At 50.2% G+C, this 19,252-nt stretch overlaps 1 protein-coding gene across 1 annotated transcript in view; it reads left to right on the forward strand.

Annotated features, from left to right (window-relative positions):
• LOC139255579 (spectrin beta chain, non-erythrocytic 5-like) overlaps positions 1-19,252 on the forward strand; it is a gene marked incomplete at its 3' end in the record, with an annotated part of 292,546 nt that overhangs the window by 200,393 nt on the left and 72,901 nt on the right. The window lies entirely within an intron of this gene.

Raw genomic sequence — 19,252 nt, forward strand, 5'->3', positions numbered from 1 at the left:
CCACAGCTCTCTGGGGCGGAGAATTTCAAAGATTCATGACTCTCTGAGAGAAGAAATTCCTCTCATTTCCACTTTAAATGGGCGGCCCCTTATTCTGAGACTATGCCCCCTAGTTCTAGATTCCCCACAAGGGGAAACATCCTCTCTGCATCTACCCTGTCAAGCCCCCTCAGAATCTTATACATTTCAATAAGATCACCTTCCATTCTTCTAAACTCCAATGAGTATAGGCCCAACCTGCTCAACCTTTCCTCATAAGTCAACCCACTCATCTCCGGAATCAACCGCGTGAACCTTCTCTGAACAGCCTCCAATGTAAGTATATCCCTTCTTAAATAAGGAGACCAAAACTGTACGCAGTACTCCAGGTGTGGCCTCACCAATACCCTGTACAGTTGTAGCAGGACTTCTCTGCTTTTATACTCTGTCCCCCTTGCAATAAAGGCCAACATTCCATTGGCCTGCCTGATCACTTGCTGTACCTGTATACTAACTTGTTGTGTTTCATGCACAAGGACCCCCAGGTCTCTCTGTACTGCAGCACTTTGTAATCTCTCTCCATTTAAGTAATTTTGCTTTTCTATTATTTCTGCAAAAGTAGATAACCTCACATTTTCCCACATTATATTCCATCTGCCAAATGTTTGCCCACTCACTTAGTCTGTCTATATCCCTTTGCAGATTCTTTGTGTCCTCCTCACAATTTGCTTTTCCTCCCATCTTTCTATCATCGACAAACTTGGCTACATTACACTCGGTCCCTTCATCCAAGTCATTAATATAGATTGTAAATAGTTGGGGTCCCAGCACTGATCCCTGTGGCACCCCCTGGTCACTGTTTGCTAACCGGAAAATGACCCATTTATCCTGACTCTCTGTTTTCTGTTAGTTAGCCAACCCTCTATCCATGTTAATATATTACCCCCAACCCCGTGAGCTCTTATCTTTAATATGGCATCTTATCGAATGCTTTCTAGAAATCCAAATACACCACATCCACTGGTTCCCCCTTATCCACCCTGCTCATTACATCCTCAAGGATTTGTCAAACACAATTTCCCTTTCATAAAACCATGCTGACTCTGCTTGACTGCATTATTCTTTTCTAAATGTCTTGCTACTGCTTCCTTAATAATGGACTGATGACGTCACCCAGTCGCCCAGCTCGAAGCTGTTGCACATTTGTGTCAGCTCGCCCCAGCTCTTTATCCTCCCGACCTGCGGTGGTCTTCTCTATACTTGTGATGAATGAGTTAATGGAATGTGCAGCAGAGATCTACAAGAAGCTCAAACACGATATTTTCTGCATTATTGCACACTATATTCATCAATTCAAGGTTTATCGGCAGACCGTCACTGGCTTGGACTGAGAAACTGATGTAAATTCAGTAGGTTCAGGACCCAGGTCCGCCGTTTGGAGCGTGGGCAGGAGCATCAGTGGGGCCCAGGTACAGCAGAGGAGTAGGAAGGTCATGGCGGACTTGCGACGAGTGATCGGGGCGGAGGAGCGATGAGGGATCGTGGCTGAGATTTGGTGGCTGATCGTGACGGAGGTTCGGCGAATGTTTGGTGTGGAGGAGCGGTGAGGGATCGTGGCGGAGGAGCGGCGAGAGATCTTGGCGGAGGTGCGAGAGATGAGACTATGAGGCCCAGAAGAGTCGAGGGCCCAGGGGCAGCACGGACCAGCCCACACTGTGCGATATGTACGCGCACTGGGTCCGTGCAGCAGAGCTGGTCTCCAGTCGTCCGGGTTAACCCTTGCCACTGGACCAAGACCTCGCTCTGTCAAGCCCCGTGTGGTGGCTGGTGTGCAACGGACACCCCACGTTAAAAAAATCCACCCACAGGCATCTTCCACCCCCTCAACTGGAGTTCAGGATTGGAACATCGGGTCCTTCATTGAACTCGTGGAAGCAAGTCATCCTCGTTCGAGGGACCGCCTATAATGATGATGATGAATAATGGACTCCAGCATTTTCCCAACCACAGATGTTAGGCTAACTGGTCTATAGTCTCCTGCTTTTTGTCTGCCTCCTTTTTTAAATAGGGGCGTTACATTTGCGGTTTTCCAATCTGCTGGGACCTCCCCAGAATCCAGGGAATTTTGGCAGATTACAACCAATGCATCCACTATCTCTGCAGATACTTCTTTTAAGACACCCTAGGATGTAAACCATCAGGTCCAGGGCACTTGTCCACCTTTAGTCCCATTAGTTTTCCCAGTACTTTTTCTCTAATGATAGTGATTGCTTTAAGTCCCCCTCCCCACCCAATAGCCCCTTGATTATCCATTATTGGGATATTTTTAGTGTCTTCTACCGTGAAGACCGATATAAAATATTTGTTCAATGTCTCTGCCATTTCCCTGTTCTCCATTATTAATTCCCCAGTCTCATCCTGCAGGGGACCAACATTTACTTTAGCCACTCTTTTCCTTTTTATATACCTGTAGAAACTCTTACTGTCTGTTTATATTTCTTGCTAGTTTACTCTCATAATCTATCTTCTCTTTGTTATTTTTTTTAGTCGTTCTTTGCTGGTTTCTAAAAGTTTCGAAGAATGAGAGGTGATCTCATTGAAACAGACAACACTCTTACAGGGCTTGACCGGGTAGATGCAGGGAGGGTGTTTCCCCCGGGCTGGGGAGTCTAGAACCAGGGCTCACACAGTCTCAGGATAAGGGCTCGGCCATTCAGGACCGAGATGAGGAGAAATTTCTTCACTCAGAGGGCGGTGAATCGCTGGAATTCTCTGCCCCAGAGGACTGTGGAGGCTCAGTCGTTGAGTATATTCAAGGCTGAGATCGATAGATTTTTGTATATTAAGGGAATCAAGAGATATGGAGACAGTGCAGGGAAGTGGAGTTGAGATCGAAGATCAGCTCATTGAATGGCGGAGCAGGCTCGAGGGGCCGAATGGCCGACTCCTGCTGCTGTTTCTTGTGCACTTATATTCTTTACAAGAGAGTTTTATGACCATCGATTGGCCTCATCACACTGGAGACAATGTTGTGTGCAGAGTGCTCAGATTTCTGGCCGGTGATGGGCAGGGAGGCACAGAGCTCCTTCCACAGCTGCCCTTTGACCCACCAGCAAGGTCGCCCCAAGACGAGAGGAGAGGAGAGGAGGGGGGAAGGGTACAAAACACGAGGAAAAGTGCGTGTAAAGTGCGTGTAAGGGGAACGGAGCGGCCTGCCAGGTGTTAGATGTGAAATGGCTGCTGTCACCCGCAGGTAGGGGCTAATGTGGAAAAAGTGAGTGTTTGGGAAGTGAAATCAGAACCAGCTGGCTGTTAAATACGGCCAGAGGGCTTGTCGGCAGTCAGCAGCTATCAACACCCAGAGCACTGGGCTTCAGGGCTGGGGCCGTCCCTTTATTGCTTGCTACGGTCTGCGCCATAAATCCACATCACGGCGCCTTCAAAGTGCTGCCAGCCCGGGCGTGAAGCCTCTACCTGTGCTAATGGGGAAAGTGCTCCCAGTCACAGCGAACATTATCACATCAAAGCATCGCCCATTGGCCCAGGAGACACGGAAACTCTGCAGTGTGTCAGCAGCACTGACAGGCATTGCCTGCTGCGCCAGCTGATGTCACCATCGCCATGGTACTGAGGCACACAGGGCCAGGCTCCCGTCCCGGTCCGTGTCCAAACTGGGCATTAAGGCAAGCTCAAAACAGGAGGAGGCCCATTCAGCCCCTCGAGCCTGTTACACAGGAACAGGAGGAGGCCCATTCAGCCCCTCGAGCCTGTTACACAGGAACAGGAGGAGGCCCATTCAGCCCCTCGAGCCTGTTACACAGGAACAGGAGGAGGCCCATTCAGCCCCTCGAGCCTGTTACACAGGAACAGGAGGAGGCCCATTCAGCCCCTCGAGCCTGTTACACAGGAACAGGAGGAGGCCCATTCAGCCCCTCGAGCCTGTTACACAGGAACAGGAGGAGGCCCATTCAGCCCCTCGAGCCTGTTACACAGGAACAGGAGGAGGCCATTCAGCCCCTCGAGCCTGTTACACAGGAACAGGAGGAGGCCCATTCAGCCCCTCGAGCCTGTTACACAGGAACAGGAGGAGGCCCATTCAGCCCCTCGAGCCTGTTACACAGGAACAGGAGGAGGCCCATTCAGCCCCTCGAGCCTGTTACACAGGAACAGGAGGAGGCCCATTCAGCCCCTCGAGCCTGTTACACAGGAACAGGAGGAGGCCATTCAGACCCTCGAGCCTGTTACACAGGAACAGGAGGAGGCCCATTCAGCCCCTCGAGCCTGTTACACAGGAACAGGAGGAGGCCCATTCAGCCCCCCGAGCCTGTTACACAAGAACAGGAGGAGGCCCATTCAGCCCCTCGAGCCTGTTACACAGGAACAGGAGGAGGCCCATTCAGCCCCCCCGAGCCTGTTACACAGGAGCAGGAGGAGGCCATTCAGCCCCTCGAGCCTGTTACACAGGAACAGGAGGAGGCCATTCAGCCCCTCGAGCCTGTTACACAGGAACAGGAGTTGGCCCATTCCGCCCCTCGAGCCTGTTACACAGGAACAGTAGGAGGCCATTCAGCCCCTCGAGCCTGTTACACAGGAACAGGAGTTGGCCCATTCAGCCCCTCGAGCCTGTTACACAGGAACAGGAGGAGGCCCATTCAGCCCCTCGAGCCTGTTACACAGGAACAGGAGGAGGCCATTCAGCCCCTCGAGCCTGTTACACAGGAACAGGAGGAGGCCCATTCAGCCCCTCGAGCCTGTTACACAGGAACAGGAGGAGGCCCATTCAGCCTCTCGAGCCTCTTGCGCCATTCTCTCATGATTGATCTGTGACCTAACTCACCTTTGGCCCTTGTCCCTTAATACCTTTGGTTAACAAAAAGCTATTAATCTCTGATTTAAAATTAACAATTGATCGAGCACCAATTGCCTTTTGCTGAAATGAGTTCCAAACCTCCCCCACCCTTTGTGTGGAGAAGTGTTTCCTAATTTCACTCTTGAAAGGTCTGGCTCTAATTTTAAGACTAGTTCTCGACTCATCAACCAGCAGATAGAGTCTCTCTCTATCTATCCAATTAGTTCCCCTTAATATCTTGAAAGCTTTGATCAGGTCACCTCTTAACCTTCTAATTTCTCGGGAATACAACCCTGGTCTATGTAATCTCTCCGAATAAATACTCCTCGGCGTCTGTATCAGTCTGGGAAACCTGCTCCCTCCAAGGCCAATAAGTCTTCCTAAGGTGTGGTACCCAGAACTGTTCAATTTGATCACCCCCTTAATCGTCTAACCTCAAGGGAATATAAGCCCAGTCTGAGCAGCCTGCCTTTGTACTCCCGAAAGTTGCACAAGTTGGGGCTGGGAGCTATGAGGCAGGCAAGGCTGGCAGTACTGAACGCTGGCCAGTGACTCCAAACTGGCAGTGTTCGTCAGCTGAGGGCAAGACCGATCTCGGGCGTTAGGCGTAGAATTTACAACCCTGACCCTGTGCGAGCTCTCTCCGCACAGTTCTCGACTCTCGGCTCATGCCTCTGCTTATTCCCCGCACCTCTGAACACGATCCTTAATCAAGTGTTTATGTACTCGGCTAATCACTGTTGGCTCAGTGGGGAACAACCTCACTTCTTTGAGTCAGAAGGTTGTTAGTTGAAGTCCCACTCCGCAGACTTCAGCCTGCAATCCAGGCTGGGGGAGCTCCGCACTGTGGGAGGGGCAGTACTGAGGGAGCTCCGCACTGTGGGAGGGGCAGTACTGAGGGAGCTCCGCACTGTGGGAGGGGCAGTACTGAGGGAGCTCCGCACTGTGGGAGGGGCAATACTGAGGGAGTGCTGCACTGTGGGAGGGCAGTACTGAGGGAGCTCCGCACTGTGGGAGGGGCAGTACTGAGGGAGCACCGCACTGTCGGAGGGGCAGTACTGAGGGAGTGCTGCACTGTCAGAGGGGCAGTACTGAGGGAGCTCTGCACTGTCGGAGGGGCAGTGCTGAGGGAGTGCTGCACTGTCGGAGGGGCAGTACTGAGGGAGCACCTCACTGTCGGAGGGGCAGTACTGAGGGAGCACCGCACTGTCGGAGGGGCAGTACTGAGGGAGTGCTGCACTGTCGGAGGGGCAGTACTGAGGGAGCACCGCACTGTCGGAGGGGCAGTACTGAGGGAGTGCTGCACTGTCAGAGGGGCAGTACTGAGGGAGTTCTGCACTGTCGGAGGGGTGGTACTGAGGGAGTGTTGCACTGTTGGAGGGGCAGTACTGAGGGAGTGTTGCATTGTCAGAGAGGTAGTATTGAGGGAGCGCTGCACTGTCGGAGGGGCAGTACTGAGGGAGTGTTGCACTGTCAGAGAGGTAGTATTGAGGGAGCGCTGCACTGTCGGAGGGGAAGTACTGAGGGAGTGCTGCACTGTCAGAGGGGCAGTCCTGACGGAGTGCTGCACTGTCGGAGGGGCAGTACTGAGGGAGTGTTGCACTGTCGGAGGGGCAGTACTGAGGGAGTGCTGCACTGTCGGAGGGGAGGTACTGAGGGAGTGTTGCACTGTTGGAGGGGCAGTACTGAGGGAGTGCTGCACTGTCAGTGAGGTAGTATTGAGGGAATGCCGCACTGTTGGAGGGGCAGTACTGAGGGAGTGTTGCACTGTCGGAGGGGCAGTACTGAGGGAGTGTTGCACTGTCAGAGAGGTAGTATTGAGGGAGCACTGCACTGTCGGAGGGGCAGTACTGAGGGAGTGCTACACTGTCGGAGGGGCAGTCCTGACGGAGTGCTGCACTGTCGGAGGGGCAGTACTGAGGGAGTGTTGCACTGTCAGAGGGGCAGTACTGAGGGAGTGCTGCACTGTCAGTGGGGTAGTATTGAGGGAGCGCTGCACTGTGGGAGGCGCAATATCTGTAAAGCATGCACTCCCATGTTCGGCCACCAGGGAGCGCATTCCCTGAAGTCCCAAGTGATCCCAGCATCCCTTGGGAGCACTGTATATAAGCCGGCCCCTAAGGCCTGTTCCTCACTCTGGAGTGTCTTATTAAAGACTGAGGTCACTGTTACTTTAACCTCCCTGTGTGCAGTCTCATCTGTGTTAGGAACACAATAACTGGCGACGAGAATACGAATCCAACGCAAAGATGCAGCAAACTGTGGGCATCCTGGAGAAGTTCTCGGAGGGTGAGGACTGGGAAGCCTATGTCGAATGGCTAGACCAGTACTTTGTAGCCAACGAGCTGGACGGAGAAGGAAGCGCTGCAAAAAGGAGAGCGGTCCTCCTCACGGTCTGCGGGGCACCGGCCTACAGCCTCATGAAGAATCACCTGGGTCCGGTGAAACCCACAGATAAGTCGTATGAGGAGCTGTGTACACTGGTTCGGGAGCATCTTAACCCGAGGGAGAGTGTGTTGATGGCGAGGTATCGGTTCTACATGTGCCAGCGATCTGAAGGTCAGGAAGTGGTGAGCTACGTCGCCGAGCTAAGGCGACTTGCAGGACAATGTGAGTTTGATGGCTACCTGGAGCAAATGCTCAGAGACTGTTTTGTACTGGGCATTGGCCACGAGACCATCCTACGAAAACTTTTGACTGTAGAGACACCAACCCTCAGTAAGGCCATTGCAATAGCACAGGTGTTTATGTCCACCAGTGATAACACCAAACAAATCCCTCAGCACACAAGTGCTAGCAATGTTCATCAATTAACTGGAACTGTGTTTGCGAGCAGAAATGTACAGGGCAGAAACCACGAGTCTGCAACTGCCAGCAGGCCTCAGGTGACCCAGATGACTCAGAGTCCCCAACAAAGGATGAATGCAAGGCAATTCACACCTTGTTGGTATTGTGGAAGCTTCCATTCAGCCTATTCATGCCGCATCAAAGGGTATGTTTGCAAGAGCTGTGGAACAATGGGGCACCTCCAACGAGCTTGCAGATGAGCTGCAAGCTCTGCAAAACCTGCTAACCACCACGTGACAGAGGAAGATCGGTCCATGGTGGATCAAAGCAATTTCGAGCCTCAGAGAGAGGAGGCAGATGCTGAAGTACACGGGGTGCACACATTTTCGACGAAATGTCCACCTATAATGCTAAACGTAAAATTGAATGGCTTACCCGTAGCCATGGAACTGGACACTGGCGCTAGCCAATTCATCATGAGTAAAAAGATATTTGAAAGACTGTGGTGCAACAAGGTACTCAGACCAGTCCTGAGCCCCATCCACACGAAACTGAGAACATACACCAAAGAGCTTATCACTGTCCTGGGCAGCCACGTGGTCAAGGTCACCTACGAGGGCACAGTGCATGAACTGTCACTCTGGATTGTCCCGGGCGATGGCCCCACACTGCTTGGAAGGAGCTGGCTGGGCAAAATCCGCTGGAACTGGGATGACATCCGAGCGCTATCACATGTCGATAAGGCCTCATGTATCCAGGTTCTTATCAAATTTCCTTCCCTTTTTGAGCCAGGCATTGGAAACTTTTCCGAGGCGAAGATGCGGATCCACTTGGTCCCAGAGGCACGACCCATTCACCACAAGGCGCGAGCGGTACCTCACATGATGAGGGAGAGAGTGGAAATCGAGCTGGACAGGCTGCAACGCGAGGGCATCATCTCCCCAGTAGAATTCAGCGAGTGAGCCAGCCCGATTGTTCCAGTACTCAAAAGTGATGGCACGGTCAGGATTTGCGGCGATTAATCGTTTCTTGCTACAGGACCAATACCCGCTACCTAAAGTAGACGACCTATTTGCGGCGCTGGCAGGAGGCAAGACGTTCACCAAGCTCGACCTGACTTCGGCCTACATGACGCAGGAGCTGGAGGAGTCTTTGAAGGGGCTCACCTGCATCAACACGCACAAAGGACTGTTCATCTACAACAGATGCCCGTTTGGAATTCGGTCGGCTGCAGCGATCTTCCAGAGAAACATGGAGAGCCTACTCAGGTCTTTCAGGACGACATATTGGTCACGGGTCGGGACACCGTCGAGCACCTACAAAACCTGGAGGAGGTCCTCCAGCGACTGGATCGCGTAGGGCTGCGGCTGAAGAGGTTGAAATGCGTCTTCATGGCAACAGAAGTATAGTTTTTGGGGGAGAAAAATCGCAGCGGACGGCATTCGGCCCACAGACACCAGGACAGAGGCTATCAGGAACGCGCCCAAGCCACAGAACATCACGGAGCTGCAGTCATTGCTGTGACTCCTGAACTAATTTGGTAACTTCCTACCAGGGTTAAGCACCTTCTTAGAGCCCCTACATGTGTTATTGTGCAAAGGTGAGAACTGGGTATGGGGAAAAAAACAAGTAATTGCTTTTGAGAAAGCCAGAAACATTTTATGCTCCAACAAGCTGCTTGTATTGTATAACCCGTGTAAAAGATTTGTGCTAGCTTGTGATGTATCGTCATATGGAGTCGGGTGTGTATTACAACAAGCTAATGTTACGGGGAAGTTGCAAACTGTCGCCTATGCCTCCAGGAGCTTGTCTAAGGCCGAGAGGGCCTACAGCATGATTGAGAAAGAGGCATTAGCGTGTGTGTTCGGGGTAAAGAAAATGCATCAGTACCTGTTTGGCCTCAAATTTGAGCTGGAAACCGATCACAAGCCCTTCATATCCCTGTTCGCTGAAAACAAGGAGATAAATACTAATGCCTCAGCCCACATACAAAGGTGGGCACTCACACTATCAGCGTATAACTATACCATCCGCCACAGGCCAGGCACCGAGAACTGTGCGGATGCTCTCAGTCGGCTACCATTGCCCACCACGGGGGTGGAAATGGCGCAGCCTGCAAACTTGTTGATGGTGTAGCCCGCAAACTTGTTGATGGTCATGGAAGCGTTTGAAAATGATAAATCACCTGTCACGGCCCGCCAGATTAGGACTTGGACCAGCCAAGATCCTCTGCTGTCCCGAGTCAAAAAATGTGCACTGCATGGGAGCTGGGCCAGCATCCCCGTTGAAATGCAAGAGTTAATCAAGCCGTTCCAGCGGCGAAAGGACGAGCTGTCCATTCAGGCAGACTGCCTGTTGTGGGGTAACCGCGTAGTGCTACCCAAAAAGGGCAGGGAGACGTTCATCTCGGATCTCCACAGCACACACCCGGGTATAGTAATGATGAAAGCGATAGCCAGATCCCACGTGTGGTGGCCCGGTATCGACTCTGACTGAGAGTCCTGTGTACGGCAATGCAGCGTGTGTGCTCAGTTGAGCAACGCGCCCAGAGAGGCACCACTAGGTTTGTGGTCCTGGCCCTCCAGACCATGGTCGAGGATCCATGTCGACTATGCGGGCCGTTTCTCGGTAAAATGTTCCTGGTGGTGGTGGATGCTTTTTCAAAATGGATTGAATGTGAAATAATAGAAACATAGAAACATAGAAAATAGGTGCAGGAGTAGGCCATTCGGCCCTTCTAGCCTGCACCGCCATTCAATGAGTTCATGGCTGAACATGCAACTTCAGTACCCCATTCCTGCTTTCTCGCCATACCCCTTGATCCCCCGAGTAGTAAGGACTTCATCTAACTCCTTTTTGAATATATTTAGTGAATTGGCCTCAACAACTTTCTGTGGTAGAGAATTCCACAGGTTCACCACTCTCTGGGTGAAGAAGTTTCTCCTCATCTCGGTCCTAAATGGCTTCCCCCTTATCCTTAGACTGTGACCCTTGGTTCTGGACTTCCCCAACATTGGGAACATTCTTCCTGCATCTAACCTGTCCAAACCCGTCAGAATTTTATATGTTTCTATGAGGTCCCCTCTCATTCTTCTGAACTCCAGTGAATACAAGCCCAGTTGATCCAGTCTTTCTTGGTAGGTCAGTCCCGCCATCCCGGGAATCAGTCTGGTGAACCTTCGCTGCACTCCCTCAATAGCAAGAATGTCCTTCCTCAGGTTAGGAGACCAAAACTGTACACAATACTCCAGGTGTGGCCTCACCAAGGCCCTGTACAACTGTAGCAACACCTCCCTGCCCCTGTACTCAAATCCCCTCGCTATGAAGGCCAACATGCCATTTGCTTTCTTAACCGCCTGCTGTACCTGCATGCCAACCTTCAATGACTGATGTACCATGACACCCAGGTCTCGTTGCACCTCCCCTTTTCCTAATCTGTCACCATTCAGATAATAGTCTGTCTCTCTGTTTTTACCACCAAAGTGGATAACCTCACATTTATCCACATTATACTTCATCTGCCATGCATTTGCCCACTCACCTAACCTATCCAAGTCACTCTGCAGCCTCATAGCATCCTCCTCGCAGCTCACACTGCCACCCAACTTAGTGTCATCTGCAAATTTGGAGATACTACATTTAATCCCCTCGTCTAAATCATTAATGTACAATGTAAACAGCTGGGGCCCCAGCACAGAACCTTGCGGTACCCCACTAGTCACTGCCTGCCATTCTGAAAATGTCTGGAAGCACCGCCACCGTCACCATTGAAAGCCTGAGCGGGGACAAGGTGGGGCCGGGTGCGGGGGCTGGGGTCGGGGTCAGGCTGGGAGCTGGGCCGGAGGTCAGGCAGGGGTCGCGGTCAGGGTCGCGGATGGGGCAGGATAGTCGGGCCCATCTACTCCAGTCTCAGGCTATGTGAGATGCACGCAGGCTGAGTGTAGCCTGAATGTGTGGCCAAGTATAGTGCCCCCCCTCCCCAGGTCTGTGCTGCAGGCCTGGGCTCGAGCGGCACAGGATAGGGGCATCACTCTCAGCAACCACAGAGTCTCCTCCCACTCTCCCCTGACACAGACCCTGCCCACCCATTGAATCCCCTCCCACAGCCCATGTACACTCTCCCCTGACACAGACCCTGCCCACCCATTGAATCCCCTCCCACAGCCCATGTACACTCTCCCCTGACACAGACCCTGCCCACCCATTGAATCCCCTCCCACAGCCCATGTACACTCTCCCCGATCACTGACCCTCCCCACCCATTGAATCCTCCCACAGCCCATGTACACTCTCCCCTGATACAGACCCTGCCCACCCATTGAATACTCCCACAGCCCATGTACACTCTCCCCGATCACTGACTCTCCCCACCCATTGAATCCCCTCCCACAGCCCATGTACACTCTCCCTGATCACTGACTCTCCCCACCCATTGAATACCCTCCCACAGCCCATGTACACTCTCCCTGATCACTGACTCTCCCACCCATTCAATCCCTCTCACAGCCCATGTACACTCTCCCCTGACACAGACCCTGCCCACCCATTGAATACCCTCCCACAGCCCATGTACACTCTCCCCTGACACAGACCCTGCCCACCCATTGAATCCCCTCCCACAGCCCATGTACACTCTCCCCTGACACAGACCCTTCCCACCCATTGAATCCCCTCCCACAGCCCATGTACACTCTCCCCGATCACTGACTCTCCCCACCCATTGAATACTCTCACAGCCCATGTACACTCTCCCCGATCACTGACTCTCCCCACCCATTGAATACTCTCACAGCCCATGTACACTCTCCCCGATCACTGACCCTCCCCACCCATTGAATCCCTCTCACAGCCCGTGTACACTCTCCCCGATCACTGACTCTCCCCACCCATTCAATCCCTCTCACAGCCCATGTACACTCTCCCCTGACACAGACCCTGCCCACCCATTGAATACCCTCCCACAGCCCATGTACACTCTCCCCTGACACAGACCCTGCCCACCCATTGAATACCCTCCCACAGCCCATGTGCACTCTCCCCGATCATTGACTCTCCCCACCCAGTGAATCCCCACCCACAGCCCATGTACACTCTCCCCGATCACTGACTCTCCCCACCCATTGAATACCCTCCCACAGCCCATGTACACTCTCCCCTATCACTGACTCTCCCCACCCATTGAATCCCTTCCCACAGCCCATGTACACTCTCCCCTATCACAAACTCTCCCCACCCATTGAATCCTCCCACAGCCCATGTACACTCTCCCCGATCATTGACTCTCCCCACCCATTCAATCCCTCCCACAGCCCATGTACACTCTCCCCTATCACTGACCCTACCCACCCATTCAATACCCTCCCACAGCCCATGTACACTCTCCCAAAGCCAATGAACTTTTGGAGTGCAGTCACTGTTGTAATGTGAGAAACGCAGCAGGCAATTTGTGCACAGCAAGCTCCCACACACAGTAATGTGATAATGAGTAGATAATCTGTTTTTGTGATGTTGATTGAGGCCGTGGGCTGGTGATGTTTTGCACCCTGTTTGTGAGCAGGCTGTTGGAATGCCGAGCCCATGAGCTAATGCCTCCTGCATGCAATGAGAGCCAGACACAAAGACTCGCCCTGTCCCCACACTCCACCTCCTGATGTCAGTGAACTTTGCAACAGAGTTGCTGGGAAAGCACCAGGATATGCCCAACTGCTCAGGATGGCTGAAACACAGCGACAAACACCAGGGAAATAACAAGGTCACATCTCTCCACTTCACCAAAACAGCCCAGACCAGTGCAAATCCTGCAAACTCAATCAGAAATATCTTCATTCATAGACATTTAAAGTTAAGCATCAATTCACTCCCGTGTCGCTGTACAGTTCCACAGTGAGTGACCCTTACCCTGAATAAACAGTGACTCTGTACAGTTACAGTGAGTGACCCTTACCCTGAATAAACAGTGACTCTGTGCAGTTACACAGTGAGTGACCCTTACCCTGAATAAAGAGTGACTCTGTACAGTTACACAGTGAGTGACCCTTACCCTGAATAAACAGTGACTCTGTACAGTTACAGTGAGTGACCATTACCCTGAATAAACAGTGACTCTGTACAGTTACACAGTGAGTGACCCTTACCCTGAATAAACAGTGACTCTGTACAGTTACACAGTGAGTGACCCTTACCCTGAATAAACAGTGACTCTGTACAGTTACACAGTGAGTGACCCTTACCCTGAATAAACAGTGACTCTGTACAGTTACACAGTGAGTGACCCTTACCCTGAATAAAGAGTGACTCTGTACAGTTACAGTGAGTGACCCTTACCCTGAATAAACAGTGACTCTGTACAGTTACACAGTGAGTGACCCTTACCCTGAATAAACAGTGACTCTGTACAGTTACACAGTGAGTGACCCTTACCCTTAATAAACAGTGACTCTGTACAGTTACAGTGAGTGACCCTTACCCTGAATAAACAGTGACTCTGTACAGTTACAGTGAGTGACCCTTACCCTGAATAAACAGTGACTCTGTACAGTTACACAGTGAGTGACCCTTACCCTGAATAAAGAGTGACTCTGTACAGTTACAGTGAGTGACCCTTACCCTGAATAAACAGTGACTCTGTACAGTTACACAGTGAGTGACCCTTACCCTGAATAAACAGTGACTCTGTACAGTTACACAGTGAGTGACCCTTACCCTTAATAAACAGTGACTCTGTACAGTTACAGTGAGTGACCCTTACCCTGAATAAACAGTGACTCTGTACAGTTACAGTGAGTGACCCTTACCCTGAATAAACAGTGACTCTGTACAGTTACAGTGAGTGACCCTTACCCTGAATAAACAGTGACTCTGTACAGTTACACAGTGAGTGACCCTTACCCTGAATGAACAGTGACTCTGTACAGTTACACAGTGAGTGACCCTTACCCTGAATAAACAGTGACTCTGTTCAGTTACATTGAGTGACCCTTACCCTGAATAAACAGTGACTCTGTACAGTTACAGTGAGTGACCCTTACCCTGAATAAACAGTGACTCTGTACAGTTAGTGAGTGACCCTTACCCTGAATATACAGTGACTCTGTACAGTTACAGTGAGTGACCCTTACCCTGAATAAACAGTGACTCTGTACAGTTACACAGTGAGTGATCCTTACCCTGAATAAACAGTGACTGTGTACAGTTACAGTGAGTGACCCTTACCCTGAATAAACAGTGACTCTGTACAGTTACACAGTGAGTGACCCTTACCCTGAATAAACAGTGACTCTGTACAGTTACAGTGAGTGACCCTTACCCTGAATAAACAGTGACTCTGTACAGTTACACAGTGAGTGACCCTTACCCTGAATAAAGAGTGACTCTGTACAGTTACAGTGAGTGACCCTTACCCTGAATAAACAGTGACTCTGTACAGTTACACAGTGAGTGACCCTTACCCTGAATAAAGAGTGACTCTGTACAGTTACAGTGAGTGACCCTTACCCTGAATAAACAGTGACTCTGTACAGTTACACAGTGAGTGACCCTTACCCTGAATAAACAGTGACTCTGCACAGTGACAGTGAGTGACCCTTACCCTGAATAAACAGTGACTCTGTACAGTTACACAGTGAGTGACCCTTACCCTGAATAAACAGTGACTCTGTACAGTTACACAGTGAGTGACCCTTACCCTTAATAAACAGTGACTCTGTACAGTTACAGTGAGTGACCCTTACCCTGAATAAACAGTGACTCTGTACAGTTACAGTGAGTGACCCTTACCCTGAATAAACAGTGACTCTGTACAGTTACAGTGAGTGACCCTTACCCTGAATAAACAGTGACTCTGTACAGTTACACAGTGAGTGACCCTTACCCTGAATAAACAGTGACTCTGTACAGTTTTTTTTTTTTTTTGAAATTCGTAGCCAATCATTCCAATTCTTTGTCAAATCACAAACGCCAGAGGTCACCTTGCACACGCCAAGGATCACTCTGCGCCAATGCTCTTAGCCAAAAGGCCTGGAGCCACTGCACCGTTCCTGGAAGTACTGCAATACCAGGTTCGTGCCATGGAGGTGGATGGGTCTGGTCCCCCACACACCTCCGGGGAGGTGGATGGGTCAAGCCACCCCACCCACCTCCTGTTTACAAAAATGTAAGCATATACCTTCCTGACCAGGGAGAAACCACCCGGAGGTCATGGTGGCTGGTCAGGTTAGTTATGCAGATCTTAGCCAAAAAGCCCTCTGTACAGTTACAGTGAGTGACCCTTACCCTGAATAAACAGTGACTGTGTACAGTTACAGTGAGTGACCCTTACCCTGAATAAACAGTGACTCTGTACAGTTACAGTGAGTGACCCTTACCCTGAATAAACAGTGACTCTGTACAGTTAGTGAGTGACCCTTACCCTGAATAAACAGTGACTCTGTACAGTTACAGTGAGTGACCCTTACCCTGAATAAACAGTGACTCTGTACAGTTACAGTGAGTGACCCTTACCCTGAATAAACAGTGACTCTGTACAGTTACACAGTGAGTGATCCTTACCCTGAATAAACAGTGACTCTGTACAGTTACAGTGAGTGACCCTTACCCTGAATAAACAGTGACTGTGTACAGTTACAGTGAGTGACCCTTACCCTGAATAAACAGTGACTCTGTACAGTTACACAGTGAGTGACCCTTACCCTGAATAAACAGTGACTCTGTACAGTTACAGTGAGTGACCCTTACCCTGAATAAACAGTGACTCTGTACAGTTACAGTGAGTGACCCTTACCCTGAATAAACAGTGACTCTGTACAGTTACACAGTGAGTGACCCTTACCCTGAATAAACAGTGACTCTGTACAGTTACACAGTGAGTGACCCTTACCCTGAATAAACAGTGACTCTGTACAGTTACAGTGAGTGACCCTTACCCTGAATAAACAGTGACTCTGTACAGTTACAGTGAGTGACCCTTACCCTGAATAAACAGTGACTCTGTACAGTTACACAGTGAGTGACCCTTACCCTGAATAAACAGTGACTCTGTACAGTTACAGTGAGTGACCCTTACCCTGAATAAACAGTGACTCTGTACAGTTACAGTGAGTGACCCTTATCCTGAATAAACAGTGACTCTGTACAGTTACAGTGAGTGACCCTTACCCTGATTAAACAGTGACTCTGGACAGTTACAGTGAGTGACCCTTACCCTGAATAAACAGTGACTCTGTACAGTTACACAGTGAGTGACCCTTACCCTGAATAAAGAGTGACTCTGTACAGTTACAGTGAGTGACCCTTACCCTGAATAAACAGTGACTCTGTACAGTTACACAGTGAGTGACCCTTACCCTGAATAAACAGTGACTCTGTACAGTTACACAGTGAGTGACCCTTACCCTGAATAAAGAGTGACTCTGTACAGTTACAGTGAGTGACCCTTACCCTGAATAAACAGTGACTCTGTACAGTTACACAGTGAGTGACCCTTACCCTGAATAAACAGTGACTCTGTACAGTTACACAGTGAGTGACCCTTACCCTGAATAAAGAGTGACTCTGTACAGTTACAGTGAGTGACCCTTACCCTGAATAAACAGTGACTCTGTACAGTTACACAGTGAGTGACCCTTACCCTGAATAAACAGTGACTCTGTACAGTTACACAGTGAGAGACCCTTACCCTTAATAAACAGTGACTCTGTACAGTTACAGTGAGTGACCCTTACCCTGAATAAACAGTGACTCTGTACAGTTACAGTGAGTGACCCTTACCCTGAATAAACAGTGACTCTGTACAGTTACACAGTGAGTGACCCTTACCCTGAATAAACAGTGACTCTGTACAGTTACAGTGAGTGACCCTTACCCTGAATAAACAGTGACTCTGTACAGTTACAGTGAGTGACCCTTATCCTGAATAAACAGTGACTCTGTACAGTTACAGTGAGTGACCCTTACCCTGAATAAACAGTGACTCTGGACAGTTACAGTGAGTGACCCTTACCCTGAATAAACAGTGACTCTGTACAGTTACACAGTGAGTGACCCTTACCCTGAATAAAGAGTGACTCTGTACAGTTACAGTGAGTGACCCTTACCCTGAATAAACAGTGACTCTGTACAGTTACACAGTGAGTGACCCTTACCCTGAATAAACAGTGACTCTGTACAGTTACACAGTGAGTGACCCTTACCCTGAATAAAGAGTGACTCTGTACAGTTACAGTGAGTGACCCTTACCCTGAATAAACAGTGACTCTGTACAGTTACACAGTGAGTGACCCTTACCCTGAATAAACAGTGACTCTGTGCAGTTACACAGTGAGTGACCCTTACCCTGAATAAACAGTGACTCTGTACAGTTACAATGAGTGACCCTTACCCTGAATAAACAGTGACTCTGTACAGTTACAGTGAGTGACCCTTACCCTGAATAAACAGTGACTCTGTACAGTTACAGTGAGTGACACTTACCCTGAATAAACAGTGACTCTGTACAGTTACACAGTGAGTGACCCTTACCCTGAACAAACAGTGACTCTGTACAGTATGCGTGAGTGACCATTACCCTGAATAAACAGTGACTCTGTACAGTTACAATGAGTGACCCTTACCCTGAATAAACAGTGACTCTGTACAGTTACAGTGAGTGACCCTTACCCTGAATAAACAGTGACTCTGTACAGTTACACAGTGAGTGACCCTTACCCTGAATAAACAGTGACTCTGTACAGTTACACAGTGAGTGACCCTTACCCTGAATAAACAGTGACTCTGGACAGTTACAGTGAGTGACCCTTACACTGAATAAACAGTGACTCTGTACAGTTACAGTGAGTGACCCTTACCCTGAATAAACAGTGACTCTGTACAGTTACACAGTGAGTGACCCTTACCCTGAATAAACAGTGACTCTGTACAGTTAGTGAGTGACCCTTACCCTGAATAAACAGTGACTCTGTACAGTTACACAGTGAGTGACCCTTACCCTGAATAAACAGTGACTCTGTACAGTTACACAGTGAGTGACCCTGACCCTGAATAAACAGTGACTCTGTACAGTTACAGTGAGTGACCCTTACCCTGAATAAACAGTGACACTGTACAGTTACACAGTGAGTGACCCTTACCCTGAATAAACAGTGACAATCCCACTGCCCCGTTCCCCCCCACCCCCACATGACCCTGTCTCAATCCCAAACCGTTCACCCCTACTCTCTGTTTCCTGTCACTGAGCCAATTTCGAATCCAAGCTGTCACTGTCCCTTTCATTACATGGGCTTCAACTTTGCTGGCCAGCCTATTATGTCATCATCATCGTAGGCAGTGCCTCGGAGTCGAGGAAGACTTGCTTCCACTCTTAACATGAGTCCTTAGGTGACTGAACAGTCCAATACGAGAACCACAGTCCCTGTCACAGGTGGGACAGACAGACGTTGAGGGAAGGGGAGGGTGGGACAGGTTTGCCGCACGCTCCTTCCGCTGCCTGCGCTTGGTTTCTGCATGCTCTCGGCGACGAGACTCGAGATGCTCAGCGCCCTCCCGGATGCACTTCCTCCACTTAGGGCGGTCTTTGGCCAGGGACTCCCAGGTGTCAGTGGGGATGTTGCACTTTATCAGGGAGGCTTTGAGGGTGTCCTTGTA

This window comes from Pristiophorus japonicus, unplaced genomic scaffold (assembly GCF_044704955.1).
Source record: "Pristiophorus japonicus isolate sPriJap1 unplaced genomic scaffold, sPriJap1.hap1 HAP1_SCAFFOLD_613, whole genome shotgun sequence".
Taxonomy (NCBI): domain Eukaryota; kingdom Metazoa; phylum Chordata; class Chondrichthyes; family Pristiophoridae; genus Pristiophorus; species Pristiophorus japonicus.